The following is a 27,415-nucleotide window of genomic DNA, read 5'->3' as shown; positions in this document are numbered from 1 at the left end:
CTGCCCCCCAGGGACTTTATATAAAAACTTTCAAATCCTGAACACCCGTGAAAGACAGCGGTGTTTGTCTCACAGGGCTCTGTGCGTGCAGCGGAGAGATGATGGGACGGGGATCCAGGAAGCCATCCCGTTTTTCCTAATCCCCAAGACGAATCTTTCAGGTTTCTATTTTTATATTTTCAATAAATGTAAATAAATATTCCGTTTGTACACTGGAAGTAATTTTATTGGTGTGGATTCCAAACATCCTCCCACCCAGCATCTTTTCCCTAGGCTGGGCCCCCTGCAGGCCACTCCACGTCGGGCCGCGCAGCCCGTTGTGCTGCCCCCTGGCGGTCTGCACCGATAAGACCTCGGAAGCCCTCACCGTACCTGGCTGTCAGAGGCCGCTCTAGGAACCTAAGGGGGGGGGGTCCTCTCGATGGTGGTGGTGGTGGCGCGGGCCTTTTCCGCGCACCCAGTCCCCCCCCGAGCCACGCCCAGGAGTGGCTGATTCCCCGAAATGCCACCCCCAGCCTAGCCTGCCAGGGGAGTGCCCTTCCCCTGCAGCGATGTCTCACTGCCCCCCTGCGCCCTCGTGGCCCCGCACCCTCGAGCCAGCCCGGCCCAGTTCTCTGTTTCTTGTGCATCCAGTTCTTTACACAAATCCCCGTGCACACACGATTGTGCTTACACCAAGGCGAGGTCTCTGGAATTGGCAGGCAGGCCGGAACAGATACGAACGAGGTTTACCCCCAACCGATGGCTCAAGCCAGTAGCACCGAAGAAAGCCAAAAGCGAGGGGAAAAGGGACTGAATCAGCCCTAGAAGGTTAATGCATTTTAAAATTACTTGCATGTGCGTGGGTGTGTGCACATGCCAGAGGCACGCGATCTCCTGTTGGTTGTGAGCTGCCTGACATGCGTGCTGGAACCTGATGAGCTCCAGTCCTCTGCAGGAGCAGCAAGCTCTTAGGAGCCATCTCTCCTGTCATTCTGGTTTTTTTGTTTGTTTTTGACGTTTGCTTATTTTATGTGTATGTGCGTATTACTGCCTGTGTACATGTGAACCTCAGAGATCAGAAGGTGTTGGATCCCTCGGAACTGGTGTTATGAGGCATCAGGAAGGTATTGAACCCTAGTCCTCTTGCAAGAGCTCTTAACATTCAACCATCCTCCAGACTCTGGCCTTTTTTCTTTTTCTTCCTTTTGTTTTTTGTTTTTCTTCTTCTTCTTCTTCTTCTTCTTCTTCTTCTTCTTCTTCTTCTTCTTCTTCTCCTCCTCCTCCTCCTCCTCCTCCTCCTCCTCCTCCTCCTCCTCCTCCTCCTCCTCCTCCTCCTCCTCCTTTTTTGAAGAAGGCCTTATTACATGGTTCTTGCTGGCCCAGAACTTACTATGTAGATGACCTCCTCCAAAAAGCTGGGTCACCACTATGTCTCTCACAATATTGGAGGCCAGAGATCAAGTTCTGTTTGGGACAGATTGTACTTTTACCTCATTCTTTTTTTTTTTTTTTTTTTCGAGTCAGGGTTTCTCTGTGGCTTTGGAGGCTGTCCTGGAACTCGCTCTTGTAGACCAGGCTGGTTTCGAACTCACAGAGATCCGCCTGCCTCTGCCTCCCGAGTGCTGGGACTAAAGGCAAGCGCCACCAATGCCTGACTTTCTACCTCATTCTTACCTTTGAAGATACGGTGCCTGTAGAACACAAGTCCCTCTTTTGGTGACCCATCAGGAACAGACTGGATTTCAGACAACCTGTAGCTTCATCATACATAAATCCTGTTTGCATGCTGAACAACACACCCTCCATTGCCATAATAGTTGACAATTTCCATGTCTATATCTGAAAAGAATCTTTGAGAGATATGGGGTGGGGGAGAGAAAAAGAGGTGTAGAATTCTCTGCAAATCTCAAAAATGATGCTACAGTCCTCCTTTTGAGCCTACCTGTCCCCCATTTCTTTTCCTCGTAACTTCCTAGAAACCAAGTGACATAGACAGCCACAGAAAAAAAAGTTTAAAAATAATAGTCTCAAAAAAGGAATAATAAAATAAAATCTTTAAAGACACACACATATGTTCTCATAAGGATGGGAAATACACAGGAAGTCTGGATCTTACATGATATGTTAATTTTGAATTTTTTGAATGCTGATGAATAAAAGACAGCTACTAAGAAACATGGGATTGTAACAAAGGCTGCTAAATTAAACCAGCCTACATACTTTTAAGAACGCCTTAACTTTAAAATGGGACTTTAAAAATGCATTGCTCTGGGAAAAGGTTATGCTTTTGTTTTCACAGGAAACAAAAGTATGGATTCATTCAAGGTTGATAGTGATCAGGTTTGATGGGGGAGACCCCCTGAAGATCTTAGCTATGGACATTAAGAAATAAACCTAGAGAAATGACAAGACAGGTGACATATATTTTACCTGCTCAAACATAAAACAAAAAATCATCTTTGGCTGGCTTACGTACAATGAACAGTCCATACTTGTGTTAGTGCAGACATGTATGTTACCTTTGAAAGTTTGTGTGTTTCAGAGCAAGAGGGCCAGACCCCATTGAAAACGGGTGGCCCAGGTAATCTATCTTCTCAGAATGCCTCTGTTGCATTTTCTTCAGAGTTCTGCATGCAGAACAACTTCAAGGCTGCTGTCTGAGACGGTCCAGCCTCACAGACTATTCTAAACCAGGACTACAGATAAGCCTTGTGCTTTTTCTCATTGCACAGAGACTGGACAACAAATGTTACAATTAATTATTTTCCCACAACTTGGCCATTATTTCAGTTTTCTCAGGCTCCCTAAGAAGATCCACAAACAACATGAAGCATTCTAAAAAACAGGATGCTCACATTCCTAAGAGATGGAATGGGTGGGTTCTGGTCATTCAGTGGGTTATGGATGCTTGTCATTATTTAGTGAAAATATAGAAATTTAGGATAAAAGGACAACGATTAAGCCTCAAATATTTTACATTGATATGAATTTTGGAATATCAATACAAATGTAAAGTTATTTTGTTATATTGTATGTATGTTTCTTCTCTTGTTTGGGGGTATTATGCTTTGCAGCTCATTTTAAAATGTAATGTATAATTAAGAAATGCAGCCAGGCGGTGGTGGCGCACGCCTTTAATCCCAGCACTCGGGAGGCAGAGGCAGGCGGATCTCTGTGAGTTCGAGGCTGGGCTGGACCGATAGCCTCCAAAACAATACAGAGAAACCCTGTCTTGTAAAACCAAAAAAAATGCAGATTAGTAGTTACTCATCTATAATAATCAAACTTGTAGTCATGTTAGATGTGGGAACACCAGACCTTGAGCAGAGACCCACTTCCCCTTCTGCCTGGGAGTAGGCAGCTGTAAGACAATGTTTAGTAAAAACATGTTTACTAAAAACGATACAATAAGTTCCTGGGAAAGGCCTTCCCACGGAAACCGCCCTGACCTCGACCTTGTCCAAAGACTAACCGCACCTTCAAAAACCCACACACATCCACCTCTGGGTCAGAGCAGAACCAGCCAGGGGAGAGGAGAGAGCAGAAGTTTCTCTGGCCGCGCAGAGCAGACGTGACAATTGGAGGTTCCACTGAGATGTGAAAGCAAGGTAAGTGGATGGGGTCGTCCCTTTTGCCAGCCAGGGACAGATGGGGGAAAATAGGAAAAAAATGATGGGAAATAGTCCCTGGAAGTTTAAATTACAGTATCACATAAAAAAGTTACTTGGAGAACAGGGGACTATAACCATGGAAGGCTTTCTAAAATGGATTGAACGTGCAAGTCCATGGTTCATTATTGGGGGAGGCTTAAATGTCCCAGATTGGGAGGATGTTCGCCATGATTTTCAGAGAGCCGGTTGTGGTGGCACACGCCGGTAGGATTTGCTAAAGGAGGCAGAGGCAGGAGGATCACGAGTTAAGAAAAGAAAAGAAAAAAAAAAGGGTAAAATAAGAAATAAAATAAAAAATCTCCAGTCTTTCGCCTGATCCACTGAGGTCAGGAAAGTAAAGGGGAACTGAGAGATCTAAAAGGCTGGCCAGTAAGGCTATGCGGATGTGTTACAAAGGGGTCCCAAGCTAGGGGTACTAGATTAAATCTCCAGGCCTTCGCCTGACCCAGGTCAGGAAAGTAAGGGGACCCTGAGAGATCACCCTAGGTTGGAGGGTGGATTGGATTAAATCTCCAGGCCTTCGCCTGACACCAAGGTCAGGAAAGAAAGGGGACCCTGAGAGATCGCCCTCAGTTGAGGGGGTGGATTGGATTAAATCTCCAGGCCTTCGCCTGACACCAAGGTCAGGAAAGAAAGGGGACCCTGAGAGATCGCCCTCAGTTGAGGGGGTGGATTGGATTAAATCTCCAGGCCTTCGCCTGACACCAAGGTCAGGAAAGAAAGGGGAACCTGAGAGATCACCCTCAGTTGGAGGATGGATTAAAGGTGGGTGAATTGAAAATTGGTAACGGTTAATAAAGGAGGTACTGGTATTAAGTAAAAGAAAAAGACAAAGGTATATGGAATGGAAATTTTTGTTTACATTTAAGTTCTATTTTGTGAGTCATCTCTAAAAACTTTTGGCCAAAAGCCTGGCCTCTCCACCTTACATCTACAGAGTTGCAAGGAGTAGGTACAGCTGTACCCCATGACTGTAGCTCAAATGGAGAAATGATAAAGAACATACAGGACTTTTTAACCCTTTTAGTTCAAGGATTGGCTGGAGTTGTTCTTTTACATAGATTTCAATTAAGGGAGTTTCATTACAACAGACTAATCATGACCTAGGGAAAAAGGATGACTGAAAGATGCATGTATGTTCTGAATGTATGGTGTGGCCACACCGGTATGTATGAAATGTGCTTGTGAATGCGTGAGTGTGAACTGCTTATATGATTAAAAGGATACTTAAATCCCTTCAAAAATAGTTAAAAAGCTACCTAGATTGCTTTAAATATAGCCAAAAGGAACATCCAGCCAGTCTGTTAATGTTTTAATAAAAAAAAATTTTAAGATACAAATGAGGCCTTGTCAGCTAGTGAGAGCTCTACAGGTTAGATTGGGAAAGACTGCTCACAGACTTCAAATAATTTTCAAAAGTTATTTGTACACAGTATAGTTTACAATCTTTGAGTGATTTTCAGAAGTTTTTGGAAAATATTTAATGGATATGTCCTTTTTAATGGGCATCTACAAATAATCTAAGTAGTAATCCCAATTTACCTAGATAGTTAACCAAGGAGGGTAGACAAATCCTTCTACTGTTATGGTCCAACTTCAACAGTTCAAAAAAATTTTTTTAGAAAATAAAAAAGGGGGAATAATGTCCCCAGTCCCCACATGACTCATCAAATAATACACTCCTCATTTAAAAATTTTATAATGTGAATGCCAGTGAGCTTCAGACAGATTCTGGCATGATGGAACTTGAGCAACCATTGCTCAGGTCAAATGGAGACATCCATGCACTAGACAGTGGAGAAGACCCTAATTTGGGGTCGAGGGCATGTTTGTGTTTTCTTACAGGAAAAGTATAAAGCTTTGACAGCTGTCAGACCATTTAGTGAGATACATGGAGCAGAGAAAAACTGGACCTGAGACCATGGGAGCCTACCTAAGCCAGTTTGAGTGAAATCTCCTAAATCAGTATTCCTGACCCTTGATGTCATCGAATCTAGAGCCCAAGAAAGAAAGAAAACAGTCGGTTCGAGATTTCCAGTTTCTCAACAGACCTGCTGCATCAACCTTCCGGACCCATGAGTTTTCATCGTGAAGCCAACAGAGAAAAAAGGACCCATTTAAAGCATTTGGACATTGGTATGGACGATGAGTGGCAAAAGCCTCTTTTCAGTATTTGAACAGGACATGGTCACTTAAAATATCAAACTTGGTGGTTCCTGTTTCTAAAATCATGACTAGGCCAGTATATTTTTCTGGAGAAATGCAACTTGTCCTAATGCGACAACTATTGTTCATATTTTTCATAATGCTACATGTGTAACATCAATGATTGTGCTCAATGTATCTGTGCAAGTACACTTTCTAAATGCTTTCCTGAGCAGATCTTAAAACGATTGTAAACTTTATCAAATTGTAAATGTAAATCACATGTGGGTTACCCTTGTAACAGATGAAGGCTGGTAGAATGTTATGGCCCAGATCTGGTGATGGGTATGGTGATGGAGAGGCGCTATGTCGATGGGGGTCCTGAAAATGGTGACAGTGGCAGTAGGCATTCTGGCTTTATGCCGAGCTCAAACGTGCCTTGTTCCAGAGGCAAGAGATCCGTAACCAAGTATTGCTTAGCTTAGCCCATGGCAATCCCAATAGCCATGAAGGTTGGTTACAGATGATTTAAGGTTGGGGTATCTCCGATGATGGACAACCTGTGGGGAAGACCCCTCCCACCTAAAACAGGGGTTCAAGGTCCCCCAAAGACGGGAAAGGGAGGGTGACCCTACTTGACCTAAGCCAGGAGTGCCTCATTTGAAAATAAAAAGGGGTAAATTGTGGGAACACCAGACCTTGAGCAGAGACCCACTTCCCCTTCTGCCTGGGAGTAGGCAGCTGTAAGACAATGTTTAGTAAAAACATGTTTACTAAAAACGATACAATAAGTTCCTGGGAAAGGCCTTCCCACGGAAACCGCCCTGACCTCGACCTTGTCCAAAGACTAACCGCACCTTCAAAAACCCACACACATCCACCTCTGGGTCAGAGAGAACCAGCCAGGGTAGAGGAGAGAGCAGAAGCTTCTCTGGTGGGGCCTTTCTTGGGAAGTTTTCTTGAACCTTTTTAGAGCCTGCTTAAAGTTTTCTTTACATCGTTGAACGAGTCTCTGTGTTGTCAATCCCCGACACCCTCCGCACGTTCTCGGACACAGGCGCGACAGTTAGATATGTTTTCAAGGTTAAAAACATCTTTAGATAGATCAATGGTCTTCAAACACTTCAAAGACCTACAGAATATGACTTTTTTGTTTGTTTGTTTGTTTTTTCGATACAAGGTTTCTCTGTATTGTTTTGGAGCCTGTCCTGGAACTCGCTCAGTAGACTGGCTGGTCTCGAACTCACAGAGATCTGTCTGCCTCTGCCTCCCCCGAGTGCTGGAATCAAAGCCATTCACCACCAATGCCTAGCCAGAATATGACAATTAAGATATTTAATAACAAAGCTTTTCCTGACAGTGAGACACATCTGCTTATATCTGCTCCTAGTAGCACCAACCGATTTACTTCAGAAAAGATGATGGGCTTTGAGGAAAATCCATACAGAGTTTGCTTTCATTGCGGAAAAGTTAGCCACTGGGCTAAGAAACTGTTCTTGTCTTTACTGTAGACAGTATGCTGTACAAACTGGACAAGCAGGACACACAGGTAAGGGACTGATGAAATTTGCCAAGACTAGGCAGGACAGTCCTTCAAAATTCCTACTTCAGAGGAAATCTGCCAGGTATTCTAGGCCTGTAGGCTGAAGATAGATGCTCCAATGTTGCAGAAGAACATTGGGTGACTGGCCAGGCAGTCAGATGTCTGTTGTTTCTAAAGGTTTGGAAGTGGCTTGCACTACACTTTCCATGTACTCAAGTAATATTATGTCCTTCTGGGGTCTTCCAGGGAGTTCAAAACTAGATAGTTACAGTTGCAGTTTTCCTTAGTTGTGATAAAAGGTATCAAAACTTTGGACTCACCAGGATAGGATAAATAATGGAATATTTTTTCTGAATTTGCCAAATACAAGTAGACTGGATATTGTACACGTAATTCTTACTTGCTCTTGTCGTATATAGTTTTACTATATTAAAGTTAAAAAACTTTCTTATTTAGACAAAAAAAGGGGGAAGTGTTGTAGAATATTAACTGGGTAAAGATGTGTTGTGTTTGTTTATGCTGTTGAATATTGCTTTAACTGTGTAAAGATGTGTTACTTTTTAGTTGTACTGCATTTGCTTAATTATGAAAAGCTGTTCTGGATGCAGAATTCTGAGGAAATTGCAACAGAGGCACTCTGAGAGTGCTGGATCACCTGGGACGCTCATTTTCCCCTGGTGTCTGGTGACCTTTGCTCTGGAAACACACCAGCTCTTAAAGGTAACTTTGTTTCACTTTGCTTTCCTAAGGCACTTGGTTGGCCTAGAAAAGAACTGAATGGCCAATAGCTGGGCAGGAGGAAGGATGGGCAGGGCTGGCAGTCAGAGAGAATAAATTGAAGAAATCTAGGCTTGGAAGAATAGGAGAATGGGAGGAGAGGAGGAGGGGGATGCCCAGGGCCAGAAGTCAGGCAGCCACTGCCAGCCAGCCAGATACGAGAAGCAGTGAAAGTAAGGTATACATTAAGAAATGTAAAAAGCAAGGCAAAGGTAGGTTAATTTAAGTCAAAGAGCTAGCCACTGCTGAGCAGTGGTGGTGCGCACCTTTAATTCCAGCACTCGAGAGGCAGAGGCGGGCAAGATCTCTGTGAGTTTGAAGCCAGTCTGGTTTACACAGTGAGTTCCAGGACAGACTCCAAAGCTACACAGAGAAACCCCGCCTCAAAAACAAACAAAGGCCAAGCATTCAAAGCGAGTAAGTCTCTGTGTCATGATTTGGGAGCTGGTTGATGGTCTAAAAGAAAAAGAGTGTGCATCAGGAGAACCAAATCTAGATGTCACTCCCCATCCCCCAAGGAATGCACATGAGCTTAAAAACTCTCACCCTGACCATGGTGGCCTTGTATCATCTTAGGAGATGATTGTGCTGTTAGATGTTCACCTCAGTCTCCCAAATGCTGAGATTATAGGTGTAAGTCGCCACTCTCTGTAGTGGAATATTATTTTAAGGTGTGTGACTTTTGTTTATGCTGAATTTGTTTAACTCTGTGAAGCTGTGTTACTGTGCCTGTCTAAAACACCTGATTGGCTAAATAAAGAGCTGAGTGGCCAATAGTGAGGCAGGAGCAAGGATAGGCGGGGCTGGCAGGCAGAGAGTATAAATGGGAGAAAGGAGGAAAAGGAAGAGCAAGAGAACAAGGAGAGGAGGACATCAGGGGTCAGCCGCCCAGCCAGCCGCCCAGCCAGCCGCCCAGCCAGCCGCCCAGCCAGCCGCCCAGCCAGCCGCCCAGCCAGCCGCCCAGCCAGCCGCCCAGCCAGCCGCCCAGCCAGCCGCCCAGCCAGCCGCCCAGCCAGCCGCCCAGCCACGGATTAAGAAGTAAAATAAGGTATACAGAAGTAAGAAAGATAAAGGCCCAGAGGGAAAAGGTAAACAGGTTAATTTAAAATAAGAAAAACTGGCTAGAAATAAGCCAAACCAAGGCCAGGTATTCATAACTAAGAATAAGCCTCCATGTGCGATTTATTTGGGAGCTGGGTGAGTGGGTCCCCCAAAAAAGCTGAGAGTAAAACATCACCCTACAGCTCTCAGCTTCATTTGCATTTAATTCTAAAATTAGTTTTGCTGTAGCATCTATGAAACTTGAAGCATGGGCATTTATGTTTTAGTCTATGCTCCTATTTGTATACAAATACAAGCACCATGATAAACTTGGGAGGCTAAGGAAATACTTCCTGTTTAAGAGTGGACAAGAAATGGGTAACAGGATGACATTGAGACTGTGTGTCAGAGTGGAATGAAGTCTTAAATTTCCTGTGTGCCATTTGTGACTTTTTGATTCTAAGCCGTGTGAAAGCATTGTCTTCACAAGGGCTAATTAGCTCAAGCTTTCAAAAAAAAAAGCCTCAGTTAGACACGTATAGCGGTATATCCCGCAATCCTAGCACATACAAGGCATAAAAACCAGTTCTAGGTGAGCCCAGGCTACATAATATGTTCCTGGATGTCAGGGCTACAAACCCTGTTTCAAAAAAAGCAAAAACCACACAAACAACAAACTTCACATTAAACACTCGGCCTCTGCTGAGCCCTGTCATGGTACTAGGCTGGGTGGCATCTCTGATCCATGGGCAACCCCTTCACAGAGGGAAGCCTGTGTGGGTGGTGTTGGTCAAGGAGAAGCTACAGGGAAGGAAGAGTCTGTTGTGAGGCAGCATCAGCAAAGGCGGCTGACCTCAGGAGACTGATCAACCCCTGGTCCTGTCCATTCACTACATTTGGAGCAAGAGGCCTCCGTGTCCTATGTCTCTGTTATTAATAGTACCCGCACAAATGAAGCTCTTAGCACTGTCTCCGGAGCATTCTAATTGCTCAGAAAGAGGGGAAAGCTGGACCTCACATCTGTAATCCCAGCACTCAAGTAAAGGTAAGAATCCAGAGTTCCAAGAAGCTAGTCTCCAAAACACCAAACAATCCAACTAAAAAGTGGGGTATAGAACTAAACAGAGAATTCTCAATAGAGGAGTCTAAAATGACTGATAGACGCTTGATGGGGGAAGTCCTGTGTATATGTCAATAAAGCACTGTTGGCCAATAGGTAACCAAGATAGGTGGGACTAGGAGTCCAGGAGGGCTCTGGGAAGGAGAAACACAGGAGTCAAGATGTAACTACCATAGGGATAAGAAGCCCGGAAACCTCTCTGGTAAGAGAAATACTTAGATTAACAATTATGGGATAAATACTTAAGTCAGAGCTAGCCAGTAAGAAACAAGCAAGGCCAACAGCTTCATAATTAATACAGCCTCCTGTGTGTTTATTTGGGACTCATGTGGCTCTGGAACCAGGCTGGCGGGAAGGCTTTCTCTTTACAGATACTTGAGAAAGAGTTCAACAAATGCAAATCAAAACAACTCTGAGATTCCATCTTACTCCTGTCAGAATGGCTAAAACAAAAAACACCAAGGACAGTTTATGCTGGAGAGGATGTGGAGAAAGGGGAACACTCCTCCACTGTTGGTGGGAGTGCCAACTAATACAGCCACTTTGGAAATCAGTATGGAGATTACTTAGGAAAGTGGGAATCAGTCTACCACAAGTCTACCAGCAATTCCACTATTAGGTATATACCCAAAAGATGCACATTCATACAATAAAACATCTGTTCAACCATGTTCATAGCAGCATTATATGTAATAGCCAGAACTTGGAAGCAACCTAGATGCCCCTCAACTGAAGAGTGGATAGAGAAAATGTACATTTACACAGTGGAGTACTACTCAGCAGAGGAAAAAGCAATGGAATCTTGAAATTTGCAGGCAAATGGATGACAGTAGAATAAACCATCCTGAATGAGGTAACTCAGTCACAAAAAGACAAATATGGTATGTACTCATATGGATTTTAGACATGGATCTGAGGATTGCCATCTACAATCCCACTGCCAGAGAGTTTGGGAAACAGGAAGGACCCTAAGAGAGACATGCATGGTACCCCAGAGAAGGGAAATGGGACAGGATCTCCTGAGGGGATTGGGAGCATGGGGAAAGGGGAAGGGGAGAGAGAGCTGAGAGAAAGAGAAGGGGAGAGGAGAACATGGGGCAGCAGGAAGGTTGAGTTGGGGGGAAGAATAGAGAGCAGGATGAGAGATACCATAATAGAGGGAGTCGTTATAGGTTTGAGGAGAAATCTGGTACTATTGATATTTCCAGAGATCTACAAGGATGACACCAACTGGCAATCTAAGCAATACTAGAGAGGCTACCTTAAATGCCCTTCCCTGATAATGAAATTGATGAATACCTTATATGCCATCCTAGAGCCTTCATTTAGTGGCTGATGGAAGCAGAGGCAGACACCCACAGCTAAACACTGAACTGAATGAACTCCTGGAACCCAGTTGCAGAGAGGGAGGAGTGATGAGCAAAGGAGTCAAGACCGAGCTGGTGAAACCCACAGAAACAGTTGACCTGAACAAGGGGGAGCTCAGGGACCTCAGACTGATGGCTGAGAGACCAGCATGGGACTGATCCTGACCCCCTGAATGTGGGTGTCAGTGAGGAGACCTAGGCAATCTATGGGGCCTTGGGTAATAGATCAGTATTTATCCCTGGCATATGAGTGGACTTTGGGAGCCCATTCCACACGGAGGATGCTCTCTCAGCCTGGACACATGGGGGAGGTTCTAATCCCTGCCCTGGATGATATGACAGACTTTGGATATCCCCCATGGAAGGCCTCACCCTCCCTGGGGAGTGGAGGGGGAGTGGGGTGGGAGGTTGCGGGGTTGGGGCAGAGGAGAAGGCCAGGGAGAGGGAGCTGGGATTGACATGTAAAACAAGTTTGTTTCCAATTTAAATAAAATAATTCTAAAAGTTAAAAAACAAAAGTAAAAAAAGGAATCCAGATTTCAAGGTCAACCTTAGCTACAGGTAACCTAGTGTTAAAAAAGAAAACAAGGTCACTGGAGAGATGGCTTAGTGGTGAAGAGCATTCTTGCAAAGGAGTTAGGCTCCCAGGACCCACGTCAGGCAGCTCACAACCACCTCTAACTCCAGATCTAGGGGGTCAAATACCCTCTGGCCTTCACAGACTCCTGCACACTCATGGCACATATAAACTGATGTAGGGCCACACATGTATACATTAAATAAATACTCTTTAAAAAATAAAACAAAGGCCAGGCAGTAGTAGCAGATACTTTTAATCCCAGCACTAGGAGACAGATCTCTGTGAGTTCGAGGCCAGCTGGCCTACAAAGTGAGTTTCAGGACAGCCAGGGCTACACAGAGAAATCCTGCCTCAAATAAACAAAAATAAATTGAAAAAAAAAGAAGGAATTGCTTTTTTAAAAAAGGCAAGGGAAGAGAAAGCCGTAGGCACAGAAGTCCTGCAGGTGCCTTAGATACAGCTTTTGAAGAGAGAGATACTCAGGAGGTGGCTTGTTCAGGTGTGGAACCCCTTATGCAGACCTAAAGGTCAGTGGTGCAAACCAAGGTATACCCCACCCCCATAATTAGCGTGTTTCTGTATCTGCTGAGCTCCCTGATGATGCTCCTTTCCTAGCAAAGCTCCTATAGCCAGAAAAGATGATGACATCTTTCCCTTTCAGCAGCAGCATCAAGACGCTGGGAACTGCATCCCTTATCTCGGGAGTGGATGCTCACAAGTATTACTGTTGTTCAGATAAAATTAATCAGGTGAAAACAAAGCAAAATGCAGTACAGTGTGTATGTCGCTCAGTCATTTGTGTTTGTAGAAAAGGAGTGCATACTCATTAGTAACCCACCTTTGGAAGAATACAAAAGAAGCTGTTAGCTTGCTGTTCTAGTTTCATTTCTGTGGCTGTGATGAAAACAAAAAACTCTTGACAAAAAGACAAAAGGGTAGAAAGGGTTTGTTTCATCTCACAATTCCAGATTTCAGTTAGTTGGTCATGATGAGGCACTTAAAACAGATTCTGACATATTGTATCCACAGTCAAGAGCAGAGACAAAGAATGCTTACTCCATTGCTTTCTTCCTTTGTGCTCAGCCTGATGTCTCCACTTTTACACAGTTCAGGACCCCCTGCCTAGGGAACCGTGCCACCCACAGTGGGCCAGGTCTTCCCACTTAACTTCATTAAGACAATCCCCTGAAGATAAGCATGTAAGTCAATCCAATGTAACAGTCCCTCATTGAGACCCTTCCCAGGTGGGGGTAGGTTTTTATCAAATCCACAGTATATGCTAACCATTACATGTGGGCTCAGAAACGTGGGCAGTGAACAACCAGGGGAGAATGTTTACTGCTTGTTAGGTTCCGTTTGGATGTGAACGTTGTGAATCCGGCGTTCATGTTTTAAAACATGAGGAGCAGAGGCAGTCAGATCTCTGTGAATCTGGGGCCAGCCTGATCTACATAGTGAGGAGTTCCAGGACAGCCAGAGCTACATAGTGAGACTTGTCTCAAAAAAAATTTTTTAAAAAAGGTACAATTTAGCCGGACATTGGTGGTGCTCACCTTTAATCCCAGTACTGGGGAGGCAGAAGCAGGTGGATCTCTGTGAGTTTCAGGCCAGCCTGGTCTACAAGAGCCAGTTCCAGGACAGCCTCCAAAACAATACAGAGAAACCCTGTCTCGAAACGAAAGTTACAGTTTAAAGTTGGGCATGGACTGGAGGCATGCTCAGTGGTTAAGAGCACTTGCTACTCATGTAGAGAGAACTCAGGTTCTGTCCCGAGCACTCACCACTGAAACTCCAGTTCCGGAGATCCGACGCCCTCTTCTGGTCTCCTGAGGCACCACACACGTGCTGCACATATACATGCAGGCAAAAACACCTGCCTTCCCCTCCTTTTGGTTTTATTTTCCCTTTCTCCTCCTCTCTTTTTTTTTTCTTCATTATTTTGAAACAGAGTCTTACTAAGTTCCCCGGGCAACTCACTGTAGCCCCTGAAGAGTGAACTTGTATTCATCCTACTCAGTCTCCCGAGTAGAATAGCTAGGATCACAAAGTTGTGCCACCAGGCCACACCTAGTGCTTTGCTTTTTTTTGGGGGGGTGGTTTCGAGACAGGGTTTCTCTGTATTGCTTTGGAGGTTGTCCTGTCTGCATGTATCCCTGCAGGGCAGAAGGCACAAGATCTCACTATAAATGGTTGTGAGCCATCCTGTGGTTGCTGGGGATTGAACTCAGGATCTCTGGAAGACCAGCCAGTGTTCTTAAACAGTGGGCCATCTCTCTCCAGCCCTTTCTTTTAATTTTACCAGTGCTGAGTGCTGAGGGATTCGGGAAAGCAATGTCAGCATGGGAACAACCAGCTGGACGCAGCTACACGTCTTAGAGAATACGATGAGGAGACGCTGGGAAGAACATGAACTCAGGCACAAGGTGACCAGAGGTGACTCATGTCCATCTGTTATTAGGAGAGTCTGGGAGGCCACAGTCCCATTACTGCCTCCCCAGAATTTACAGACCTGAGATAAGCGTTGGCAGAATGCGGGGTGAAGCCCCTAAATTTGGACAGTTCTGTTTCTGCTGAACCCAAACTATATATTAATTTTATTTTTGCATTGTCTTATTTGAGATGGAGCCTGACTGTGTAGCCCTAGCTGACCTGGAACTCACTAATTAAACCAGGCTGGCCTCAGACTCACAGCCACCTGCCCCTGCCCCCTGAGTGCTGGTGTGCCATCATGCCTGGCTTCAGGCTGTTTTTGTTATAAAAGAATAAAGTTAACCATCCTCTATCCCTCAGTTTGTGCCAGAAAATTAGCTGAGGAAGCCAGTGTGATCAAATAGGGTCTAGGGTTTGTGGATGTGAGGATATATTCTGACCTCTAGAGAGGGACCAATTTTTCTTCTTTTGTTTTTTTGTTTGTTTGTTTTATTTTTTGAGACAGGGTTTCTCTGTGGCTTTGAAGGCTGTCCTGGAACTAGTTCTTGTAGACCAGTCTGGCCTCGAACTCACAGAGATCCGCCTGCCTCTGCCTCCCGAGTGCTGGGATTAAAAGCATGTGCCACCACCGTCAGGTGAGAGGCCAATATTTTACAACAAGAATAATTCATGTTAATTTTCCACAGGCTGAGAAAATAGCCTCAAGAGTATTCGGCTCCATTTGCTCTGATGGCAGCCTCACTAAGCAACCTTCTGTTGGCTAATTTGGTTTCCCAGGTAACCTGAAGGGCATTCTGGCTTATTGTGTATCAGTTCTTGAGCGTGTAATTAAGGAAGTCTTGAGAACACAGTCAAATCAGGTTTCTGTACAAGTTGAGAGGTCTGGGCTGCAAATCTGAGGTCCAAACTCCATTCCTTAATGACTGTGTGGAATGTCTGCCGGATCGGGATTTCTGAGGGCTTTTCTAAGCTAATTATCAGCACTCTGATGAAAGTGAAGGGCAGAGCGAATGATAGAGCCAGCAGGCACTGCGGTGAGGGAGAAAGGGACCTGCCAGAAACGCTGAGTTAATCCTGAGACTTACTTGTGAGCCACATTAGTGAGAGCAGCCTTGGACCTTAAGATTCTCACATTAAGGAATCAATCCTGGAGATACACACAGTCTGATTATAGGGAAATATGTATGTTCATATTCATTAAAGTGTTGTTTATAATATTGGAAAAGTAACCCATGTGATACCACTCTTTGTGCACGTATGTCACGTGCATGTGAGTACAGATGTCCATGGAGAGTGGAAACCAGAGGCATTAGATCTCCTAGAGGCAGAGTTAGCAGTCATCATGAGCCACATGATGGGTTCCAGGAATCTAACTCGGGTCCTCAAAAAGCAACAAGCGCTTTTAACCACTCAACCATCTCTCCAGCACCTCCAGACAGTGACATCCTGAAGTCTTGGGATTAGAGATTGGACACACCAGTCTTGATGCCACAGTTCCGCTGATAACAACTGTTCTCTCCTTTTAAGGCCGTGAGCATGGCTCACCTGTGGTCCAGCTGCCCAGGCAGAGCAGAGCAGAGCAGAGCAGAGATGTTCCCTTCGGAGGGCTCAGCAAAGCTGAGCAGAAAAAGTATCAGCTTTTTGCTGGAGCCAGAGAGATTGCTACATTTCCATGCGGGCTTCCCCTTTAGCAGAATGCAGTAGAAGTAACATCTTGGGCTGAGGAAGAAGCTGGAGAACTTGCCAGCAGAGCTCAGTTCTAATGGCTCTCTAGGAGAGGAGTAGGATTGCTGTATTCTGCAGGGGGATCATTCCCCACCTAACCACAGCTTCAGGTAGCCTGGCTTCCAGGCAGGTCAGGGAAGCTTTCCCTCCAGGACTGAGCTGGGCTATTGTAGTCCTAGGTAGCCTGGCTTTACGGCAAGTCAGGACACCTTTAAAGCTCCAGAGCTGTAACATTCATGCTAGCTTACATTTAATGCCCAAACCCAGCACTCACACTCGCTTACAAGTAGGAACCTCTGCTCTGCTACTACCAAGTGGAATTCTCCTTCCCCATGGACAATGTGTCCTTGCTCTCTTCTGACCAAAGGTCAGCATTGTCTGTATTCTGTGTTGGTTGGTGGTTTTTGGTTTTGATTGTTTTTATTTTGTTTTTCAACTTGAAAACAAGCTAGAGGCATTTGAGAAAATGCTTGTTTAAGATTGGTGTGAAGCCGGGCGTTGGTGGCAGAGTGAATCCCGGCACTCTGAAGGCAGAGGCAGGAGGATCTCTGTGAGTTCGAGGCCAGCCTGGTCTACAGAGCGAGTTCCAGGACAGCCTCCAAAACAATACAGAGAAACCCTGTCTTGAAAAACTGAGAGGAAGAGAGGAGAGAGAGAGAGAGAGAGAGAGAGAGAGAGAGAGAGAGAGAGAGAGAGAGAGAGAGAGAAAGTGTCTGAGTCTGTTTGTAAGGGCATTTTCTTGACTAATACTAATGCAGGAGGTGCCCTGAGAGCTATAAGAAGAAAAACCCTTTTCCTTTACAAATTTCTTTTGGCATTTTATCACAACAATAGAAACACCAAGGCATTCTGTGTTCCTACCCTTCCCGGTTCCTAACACATTCTTTTCTCCCCCCCCCCCTTTTAAAATTTAACTTACTTTTCTAATTTATTTTTATTTTATGTGCATTGGTGGTTTGCCATGGGTGTTGGGTCCCCTGGAACTACGGTCATAGACAGTTGTGAGCTGCCATGTGTGTGCTGGGAATTGAACCCTGGTCCTCTAGAAGAGCAGTCAGTGCTCTTAACCACTGAGCCGTCTCTCCAGCCCCCTTGATTTAACTTCTTTATTGATTCTTTGGGAGTTTCACATCATGTACCCCAGGTCTGCTTATCTCCCAGCTCCCCCACATGCTCCCCTCACCCCCCCGCAGAAGAGAACAAAACAAGTAAGGAGACAAAAACAACAAGAAACCAAAAAAATCAAAACAGAACAAAAACAAAACAAAAAAATCTTTGCTTCTCTGTCTTTCCTGCCTCTCCAACACCTCTTCACTTGTCCTGGTGACCCTGGGGGCCTCAGTGTATCATACAGTTATATACCCTTTTGTCCTTTGAACTTTACTAGCAAATGTTCATTGCAAGGAGTCACTGGTCTGGTTCAAGGCCTCTGGTTTCTGGCACACGATCATCACTGGGTCCTCACTGGAACTCCTCTGGTGTATCCTGCTGCTGCCCTGAGTCTTGGAGACCCTGGGGGTATCTGTTCCACAGGACCAGTCCCTTCGCTAATTCCGGCAGGTCCTAGATGGAGTAGATACTAGGGTGAGCCAACCCAAGGCCCAGCTTAGCTGGGCCTGGGTGGTAGTTGAGTTGGTCAGTCTGGGCCATGGGGGCCACCAGCCTCATGCGAGGGAGTAGAGTCAGCTCTCCCGCCTTGTTTGACCTCAGGGTAGGTTTGCCCTCACCTGTGGTGAGGGGTGGAGTCCTCTATCTAATGTACAAGGCCCAGCTCTCTCTCTGCAGTGTCCAGCAAGGGCGAGGCCAGCTTTCCCAGGGCCAGCGAAAGGTGGGGCCGGCTCGGCATGGCCCTCTGATTTCATCAACAAAGGTCCCAGCTACAGCAGGCCCACAGGCCCACACTTTGCCCTTGGTAGCCCCTTGGGCCCTGACAACAGCCTTGGCTGACTTCCAAGTTGAACATGTGGTTGAGGATGGCCTTGAACTCCTGGACTATAGGCCTATAGCACCAGACTCTGTCTTAGCTTCTTTTCCTATTGCTGTGATAATTACTCTGACAGAAACAACTCGAGGGAGAACGGGTTTATTTTAGCTCACTGATGGGGAAGTCTTGTGTATATGTCAATAAAGCACTATTGGCCAATAGGGAAGCAAGGTAGGTGGGACTAGGAGTTGAGGAGGATTCTGGGAAAGAGAGACACAGGCAGATACCATGTAGCCGCCAGAGTAAGAGGTCCAGACCCTTTTCCCCAGTAAGAGAAATACTTATATTAACAATTATGGGTTAAATACTTAAGTCAGAGCTAGCCAGTAAGAAACAAGCAAATGGCCAACAGCTTCATAATTAATACAGTGTCTTGTATGTTATTTGGGGACTGCAACTGTGGCAGGGCCCAGGCAGATGGCGGGGAAGGCTACACTCACAGTCCCAGGTACAGCTCATCATAGCAGGTGGTTCAAGACACCCAGAGATTGACATTGCTAGACAAACTGCTCCCACAATTCAGAGCCACAGTGGTGGCTCTTGCTGCAGTCCCAGAACTTGGGGGGTTGTGGTTTGAATGAGAAGTGTCCCTCATAGCTTCGTGTATTTGAGTACTTGGTCCATACTTCACGGGGGAGTGTTTGAGATTTTATAGTCTCTCCCTATTTCCCAGCTCCCTGTCTGTGCTTGGCTGCATCGGGAAATCTTATACTCTGGAACAGTAAGAGCAAATAAACTCTTTCTTCTATACCTTGGACATGGTATTTTTATCACAGCAGCAGAAAAGTAAATAATTCAGGAAGCTGAGGCAGGAGGATTGCCTTGACTTTAAGGCCAACTGAGCTACATAATGGTTTCTGGGATAGATTGGGCTACAGAGTAAGATGCCATCTAAAAAAACAAAAAACAAAAATTAATAATAACCTCCCACAAGTATTCAGTATTGCCTTATTTTATCAACCTTTGAACCACTAGAATAACAATTATTGCTTTAAAATAAATTATGGATCATTTTATATTTAACAATACTATGTGTAGTTGAGGTTAGTTTCTTCCCACATTTTCTCAAGTTGCCTGCCATCCATTCCTTTGGGATAGTGTTTTCTTCCTCCTGAAAATGTACCTTACTAGCATTTATATGGTGGGGCATCAGATGGGGAGCAGGTAAAGCTGCATAGGCCTGACAACCTGAGCTTAACCCCCAGAACCCATATGATGGAAGGAGAGAACCAACTCCTACACATCGCCCTAGGAGTTCCACACATGACAGGCACACACACATACACACACACATGCATGTTCACACTTGCACACACAATTTTTTAAATTAAATAAGGAAATTTATTGATGGGAAAACTTTAGACCAACAAGACTCTCTTATCTTGCTATCCTCTTACTATTTTTTCCTTCAGTGTTGGGGGATCTCGAATCAACGGGACCTCGAGCATGATAGGCAATTGCTCTACACTAAGCCACTTTCCAGCCCCTTCTCATTATTCTTCAACAATGGCTTAGCTGATGTAGGAGCCAAGATCCTCCAAAGAAAGAGCCGACATTCATTCTTTCTCTCTCTCCCTTCCTCTTCATGAAGATTTATTTTAAGGAATTGTCCCTGGCATCATCTACAATATGAGTTGCAGCTTTGTAACCCAGAAAAGCTAATAGTTTGCTTTCAGTCCAAGTTGGAGGAACAGCAAGTTCAGGATCAAAAAAGACAGTGTTGCCAGTTTTTGTTTGTTTGTTTGGTTGTTGATTGGCTTTTCAAGACAGCGTTTCTCTGTGTAGTTCTGGCTGTCCTGAAGCTCTTTCTGTAGACCAGGGTGGCCTAGAACTCAGAGATCCAGCTGCCTCTTTTTCCTGAGTACTGAGATTAAAGGTGTGTGGCACTACTGACCAGCCTGACGGACCTGATATTATGTTGATCTTGTGTCGTCATCATAGTTGCTCAATTCAAGAGTGAAAATAGCCTTAAACTTGTGTAGCCAAGGATGACCTCACCCGAGATCCTGACTTCCTGCCTCCCCTACCCCAAGTGTGGGGTTTACAGATTTGTGCCACCACCAGAAAATGGACACCACTTGCTTGTGATGCTGCAGAAAGCCACAAGAACCAACAACCTTCTGTCGTGTAGAGGGCCCAGACATCAGCTAGCAACCTTGGGTGTTACTGTAGCAGGTCTTTGCCTACACTGTCTCACATTTCCGGGGAGCTGAGAAGGCCACAGGAGTTTCCCAGTGACTCTGGGACGATGGGAGCATCTTCACTTTTTATAGTCCCTCGGAGGGGGGCATGCTCAGCTGGGTGGTGTCACACACCTTTAATCCCAGAACCCAGGAGGCAGAAGGAGTTAGATCTCTGTGAATTTGAGGCCAGCCTGGTCTACAGAGCTGAGTCTAGGACAGTCAGGGTTACGCAGGGAAACTTCAAAAATAAAAGAAAGAAAAAAAAGGAAACAAAAGTGGGGGGGGGAGGGTGGGAACGGGGGATGTGGGGGGGTGCGGCTTGCTCTTTTAAGGTTCCCTTGGGCTGGTCTCCCCCTGAAAGTTTTACTGGGTTTTGTTGTTGTTTTTGTGGGGTTTTGATTTGTTTTTTGTTTTGTTTTGTTTTGTTTTCCTTTCTCGAGACAGGGTTTCTCTGTGGCCCTGGCTATCTTGTAACTCTTTGTAGCTAGGCCTGCCTTTGCCTCCTGAGTGCTGGGATTAAAGGCGTGTGCCACCACTGCCTCTTTCTTTGTATTTGTGGCCAGGGCTGGCATGGGAACTTAAGGGTATTTTCAGGTTCACAGCCTTCCTTTACCTCTCTATGAGCCTTCCTTAAAATGTGGGTCCTAGTCTCCAAGTCTGCAGCTGGGATTCCAGCCATCCCTTCTATATCTCAAATGGGAAGAAGGGATAAAATTAGACCCTAAAGCTAAGAAAGAAGACAAATCATGTAAAATAACCCAGTTTCTCCGAGTTAGACTTCACGCTGATTAGTTGTGCGTGTGTTTCTTTATTTTGTCAACTTGGCATAGTCATCTGGGAGAAATGAACCTTAGTAGGGAAAATGCCTCCATCAAGTTGGCCCGCAGGCAAGTCTGCAGAGCATTTTCTTGATTAGTGTTTAACGCTGGCAAGTAGTACCGTCTCTGGGCAGGTGGTTAAGAAAACAGCTGTGTGAGGGGTTGGGGAGGGTGGAAGGCAAACCAGTAAGGACATTCCTCCATGGCCTCTGCTTCAGTTCCTGGCCTGACTTCCCCCTATGGTGGACTGTGATCAGACATGCAGGCCAAATTACCCTTTCCTCCCTAAACTGCCTGTGGTCATGGCCTCTATCCCGGCAACAGGAGTCAAGCTAGAGAAGAGTGTATGTTGTCTAATGAAGTTGTGGGCTCAGGACCTACCTACCCTCATGTCTGTTGTTATTCTGCTTTTTAAAAAACGTGCGGGCTGAAACCAGGCGGCGGTGGTGCACACCTTTAATCCCAGCACTCAGGAGGCAGAGGCAGGCAGATCTCTGTGAGTTCCAGGCCAGCCTGGTCTACAGAGCGAGTTCCAGGACAGCCTCCAAAACAATAGAGAGAAACCATGTCTCGAAAAACAAAACAAAAATAATTAATTTCACAAGTTAGTCTACCAGATAAAAGTCATAGGGGAACCATTGGATTTGAACCAGGTACCTCTATGGGCTATAGTCAGATGCCCTTGCCCCTAAGCTACATTCCCAACAGTATAATGGTCTCTTGTAAAACCACATTCATGGTCTCTGACCTCCAGCAGAGCTCTGGCTGTGTTGTCTTCTGGTGAATACACCCAAGCTGTTCTTCTGCCCACACCCCTGCAAGGCTCAGATCTGTCCCCTTCCCTGAGTATTCCCACCCACTCATAAGCGAAGCACCCTCTCCAAGAAGCTGCCCCTCTCCCCTGCCGTTACCACTGTTGGATGTGAACGCTCTCTGGTCATACCTCTTCCTTCTTTTGCATCTCTTCCTGGCCTCCGCCTGTTTTGCTTTCCCTTCCCAGGGGCTAGGTGATAAAGGAGGTTTTGCGGGGGGTGTGACCAGGAGAGGCATCTGGACCCCCCTAAATTGCAGCCACATATTTGGGGGAAAGTAGAGAGTGCAAGATTAGAGCCAGAAGTTAGCAGAAGTGAAGAAGCTAGGACGGGCACAGAGACTGCTTGCTTAGGACCTTGAAGAGCACCTGCTTTAGTTCAACTGTTAAACTGGGTGTGTCACACACACCTCCAATTCCAGCATTTGGGAATAGAAGCAGGAGGATCAGGAGTTCAAGGTCATCCTTGGTGTCTTGGCTGATTGTTTTTGTCAATTTGACACAAACTAATGCATCTGGGAAGAATCTCAACTGAGAAAAACCTCCCTAATGTTGGCCTGTAGGCAAATGTGTGAAAATTTTCTTGACTGATGATTGATATGGGAGGGTCCCGCCCACTGTGGGTGGTGGTGTCCCAAAGCAGACGTCTCTGAAGTGTATAGGAAAGCAACCTGAAGCCGGGTGTTGGTGGTGATGCACGCCCTTAACCCCAGCACTCGGGAGGCAAAGGTAGGCAGATCTCTGTGAGTTCAAGGCCAGTCTGGTCTGCAGAGTGAGTTCCAGGACAACCTCCAAACCTACACAGAGAAATCTTGTCTCAAAAAAAAAAAAAACCAAAACAAAACAAAACAGCAGACTGAGCAAGTCAGTATGAAGCATTTCTTCACAGCTTCTCATTCAGTTCCCGTTTTCAGGGTTCCTGCTTCGACGTCTCTGAGTGGACTCGTGAGCCAGATCAGCCGACTTCGTTCAGTGTTCTAGCACAGCAACAGGAACCTAACTCAAACCCTTGGTTGCCTAGGGAGCTGGAGATCATCCTGAACTACACGATGAAGATTGTCTCACACAAGAACAGAGTGGGAAGCCATCCATACGGCTGGGCAGGTTAAAGCGCGTGTCCCGTGCACATTAACAGCTCTTGCAAGGGATCCTCACTCAACTGCCTGGAACCCCACCTCCAGGGGGGTCCAGCACAGGTGCGTTCACACAGACACATAGCCAGAAAACATCCTGGTTTGTTTTTTTGTGGTTGTTGTTTTGTTGAGGCAGGTTCTCACTGTGTAGCTCTGGCTGGCCTGGAACTCACTGTGTAGACCAGGCTGCCTTACGTAAAGATCTGCCTGTCTGTGCCTCCTCAATGCTATCATGCCTAGCTAATCTTTCTTTCTTTCTTTCTTTCTTTCTTTCTTTCTTTCTTTCTTTCTTTCTTTCTTTCTTTCTTTCTTTCCTTTCCTTTCCTTTCCTTCTTCCTTCCTCCCTTCCTTTCTTTCTTTCTTTCCTTCTTCCTTCCTTCCTTCCTTCCCTTCTTTCTTTCTTTGGAAATCCCTAAAAGGTAACATCAGAAGAAAGTGCAATTTCTGCTGGAGATGGGTGCATGCCTGGATGGGACCTGGGAGTTGGTGAAGAAGAGCTTGATTTAGATGCTGATGATGAGCAGGTTTCCCTTGCGAAATCGGATTTTACCGTGGCACGCACAGCTGGGGCTGATGCTCTGCCCTGGGGGGGGGGGGTGAGGCTCTCCGGTCAGCTGTTTCCTACATGCTGCCTCTTAAAACACACCTGACTCACTGTCTGCTCCGGTAGTGCAGTGAGACCGTATGCCTCTCTCTAATCAGCTGGAATACTGTTGTGCTTTGTCATGGAGCTCAGCGGCCCCACAGGAGGGGGAATTTGTGTTCCTGGTGGTAGTGTGCTTTCTTGGCAGGATCCCTCAGCGGTGGTGCCGGTGGCCAGAGTCCTGCACCAGTTGTCAGAGAATAAGTAGAGATGCTCAGATTGCAAAGGAGTGGGGAACACTTCCTCAAAGGAAATCGGGAGAGCAGACCAGAAACACACTTCGAAGACTGACGGTGAGCCTCCTGAGTGAGGGTGCCCACGGCCCCCCATTATTGCTTGGGGCTTCCTTTTGTGGGGTTCAGAGAAGGAGGTGCTGGCTGTGGTGGTGCACACCTTTAATCTCGGCAGTGGCAGCAGAGGCAGATGGATCTCTGTGACTTGGAGAACAGCCTGATCTTTTTTTTTTTTTCTTTTTTGGTTTGGTTTTTCGAGACAGGCTTTCTCTGTGTAGCTTTGGAGCCTGGACTCGAACTCACAGAGATCCACCTGCCTCTGCCTCCCAGTGCTGGGATTAAAGGCATGCACCACCGCCACCCAGCTGGTCTCTCTTTTTTAATTTGTTTTATATACCAACCACAGTTTCCCCTCCCTCCTCTCCTCCCGTTCCCTCCCCCATCCACTTCTCCTCCATCTCCATTCAGAAAGGGGAAGGCCTCCATGGGGGTCAAAAGGGCATGGCTTATCAAGTTGAGGCAGGACCAAGCTCCTCCCTCTTGCATCAAGGCTGGGCGAGGTATCCCACCTTTATCCATTCCTAGGCTATTCCCAGGTTTTGACTATTATGAATAATGCTATGAACATAGTTGAGCAAGTGTCCCTCCGGTATGACTGAGCATCCTTTGTTTATTATGCCCAAGAGTGGTATAGCCGGGTCTTGAGGTAGACTGACTCCCAATTTTCTGAGAAACCGCCCTACTGATTTCTCCAGAATTGGCTGTACACCTTTGCACTTCCACCAGCAGTGGAGGAGTGTTCCTCTGACTCCACATCCTCTCCAACATAGGCTGTCAGCATTTTTGATCTTAGCCATTCTGACACGTATGGTATCATAGAGTTGTTTTGTTTCGTATTTCCCTGATAGCACCCAGACTGGCCTTTGTAGGGAGTTCCAGGTCAGGACTACATAAAAGACCTTGCCTGACAAAGAAGAAAGGAGTTTGTTTGCTAGAGGTTTAGTTTGGTGGTGCTCTGTTTTGACAGGCTTGGATGACTTAAGCTCTTGCTGATTACATATGTCTCATCCCATAATACATCTGATTTTAACCGTACACATGCCCAGCTGTGAATAGGCATAAGGTGATAAGCAGGGCATTTTTCCTAGAAGTTTGCCTTATTGTACATGCACCTAAAACCTGGAGTTCCCAGAAGTGTTTGAGAAGAAGTGGGGCATTATTGAAGAGTGGTTAGGGTTTTTTGTTGTTTGTTTGGGTTTTTGGTTGGTCGGCTGGTTTTTGTCAACTTTGATACAAGCTAGAGTATCGAACTGAGAAAATACCTCCATCAAATGGGCCTGTAAGCAAACCTGTGGGGCATTTTCTTGATTGGTGGCCCCACCGTGGGCAGGGCCATCCTGGCACAAGCGGTTCTGTGCAAACTGGGAACCAGGTGCGGTTGTGCAAGCCTTTAATCCTAGCAGAGGCAGGCAGATCTCTGTGAGTTCTCAGCCAGCCTGCCTGATCTACATGGTTCCAGGCTAGTCAAAATCATATAGTTAGACCATGTCTAAGGAAGGAAGGGAAGGGGAGGGGAGGGAGGTAAGGAGAGGGGGAGAGAGAGGTAGGGGGGAGAGAGGGGGAGGGGAAGGGAGGAGGAGGGAGGGGAGGAGGGAGAGGGGGAGAGAGAGGGGGAGGGGAAGGGAGGAGGAGGGAGGGGGAGGAGGGGGAGGGGGAGGGGGAGAGGGGGAGGGAGGGGGAGAGGGGAGGGAGGGGGAGAGGGGGAGGGGAGCCAATTGGGCAAGCTAAGAAGAGTAAGCCGGTAAACAGTGTTCCTCCATGACCTCTGCTTCAGACCCTGCCTCTAGGTCCCTGCCCCAAGTTCCTGCTCTGACTTCCCTCACGATGGACTTTAAGTTGTAAGGTAAAGCAGACCCTTTCCTCCCTAACTTGCTTTCGGTCATGGGAAAATCAGTGGAAAGCAAAGTAAGGTTGCAAAGGAGAGTGATGTAAACCAAGCAGGGGATCGTGCCTGTTCACGCTGGGCATCTGAAGCCAGGGGCTCTGTAGGGATGGTGGATGGGACGTGTAGGCTTCAAACAGATTGCTAGGTGCTTTATTCTGGCAGGGGTGTGTGCATAGTCCAAGCCAAGTAGAGTCCCACGTTGGGAAGCTATTGTTAATTATATATATTTAAAGTAGAAACAATCTTTTTTTTTTTTTTTTGAGACAGGGTTTCTCTGTGGTTTTGGAGCCTGTCCTGGAACTCACTCTGTAGACCAGGCTGGTCTCGAACTCACAGTGATCCGCCTGCCTCTGCCTCCCGAGTGCTGGGATTAAAGGCGTGCGCCACCAACGCCCGGCAACAATCTTATTTTTTATACATGAATCCCAGTTCCCTCTCCCTCCCATCCTCCCATGCACCCTCACCGACCCTCCATCCCATCTCTCCTCTGCTCCATAGAAAGGGTAAGTCCTTCCACAGGGGATCATCAAAGTCTGTCACATCATTTGGGGGCAGGGCCTAGGCCCTTCCCTGTGTGTCTAGGCTGAGAGGGTATCCCTCTATGGGGAATGGGCTCCCCAATGTCCATTTGTGCGCTAGGGATAAATACTGTTCCACTACCTTCATCCAGTGACTGATGGAAACAGAGGCAGACACCCACAGCCAAACACTGAACTGAACTCCTGGAATTCAGTGACAGAGAGGGAGGACTGATGAGCAAAAGGGTCAAGACTGGGCTGGTTTAACCCACAGAAACAACGGACCTGAACAAGGGGGGAGATCTTGGACCCCAGACTGATGGCTGGGAGGCCAGCATGGGATTGATCCAGACCCCCTGAATGTGGGTGTCAGTGAGGAGACTCAGGCAATCTATGGGGCCTTGGGAAGTAGATCAATATTTATCCCTGGCATACAAATGGACTTTGGGTGCCCATCCCACAATGAGGAATGCTCTCTCAGCTTGGACTCTTGGAGGAGGGCCTAGGCCCTGCCCTGAATGAAATGACAGACTCTGGAGATTCTCCATGGAGGGTCTCACCCTCCCTAGGGATTGGAGTGGGGACAGGGTGAGGGGCTGGGGGGCCTGGTGGGGGGGGCAGGGGAGGAGGGGAGGGAGAGGAAGCTGAGATTGACATGTGAAGCAAGCTTGTTTCTAATTTAAATAAAAAATAAAATGTAATACATAATTACAGATTGTACATAGTCACCTATGGTAGTCAGAACTTATAGTTAGGTTAGTTAGGT

General features: G+C 46.3%; 1 long non-coding RNA gene across 1 annotated transcript; it reads left to right on the top strand.

Annotated features, from left to right (window-relative positions):
- Positions 1–23,097: 23,097 nt before the first annotated feature.
- On the top strand, positions 23,098–26,089 carry LOC121136437. The gene is made up of 3 exons (XR_005873501.1): positions 23,098–23,373; positions 24,102–24,246; positions 26,021–26,089. It is a non-coding gene; the product is annotated as an uncharacterized LOC121136437 (long non-coding RNA).
- Positions 26,090–27,415: the final 1,326 nt, after the last annotated feature.

Source organism: Mesocricetus auratus, unplaced genomic scaffold, assembly GCF_017639785.1.
Source record: "Mesocricetus auratus isolate SY011 unplaced genomic scaffold, BCM_Maur_2.0 Super-Scaffold_100125, whole genome shotgun sequence".
In the NCBI taxonomy this organism is placed as follows: Eukaryota; Metazoa; Chordata; class Mammalia; order Rodentia; family Cricetidae; genus Mesocricetus; species Mesocricetus auratus.
The sequence above is the reverse complement of the archived record's forward strand: the minus strand, read 5'-3'. Positions and strand labels throughout refer to the sequence as shown.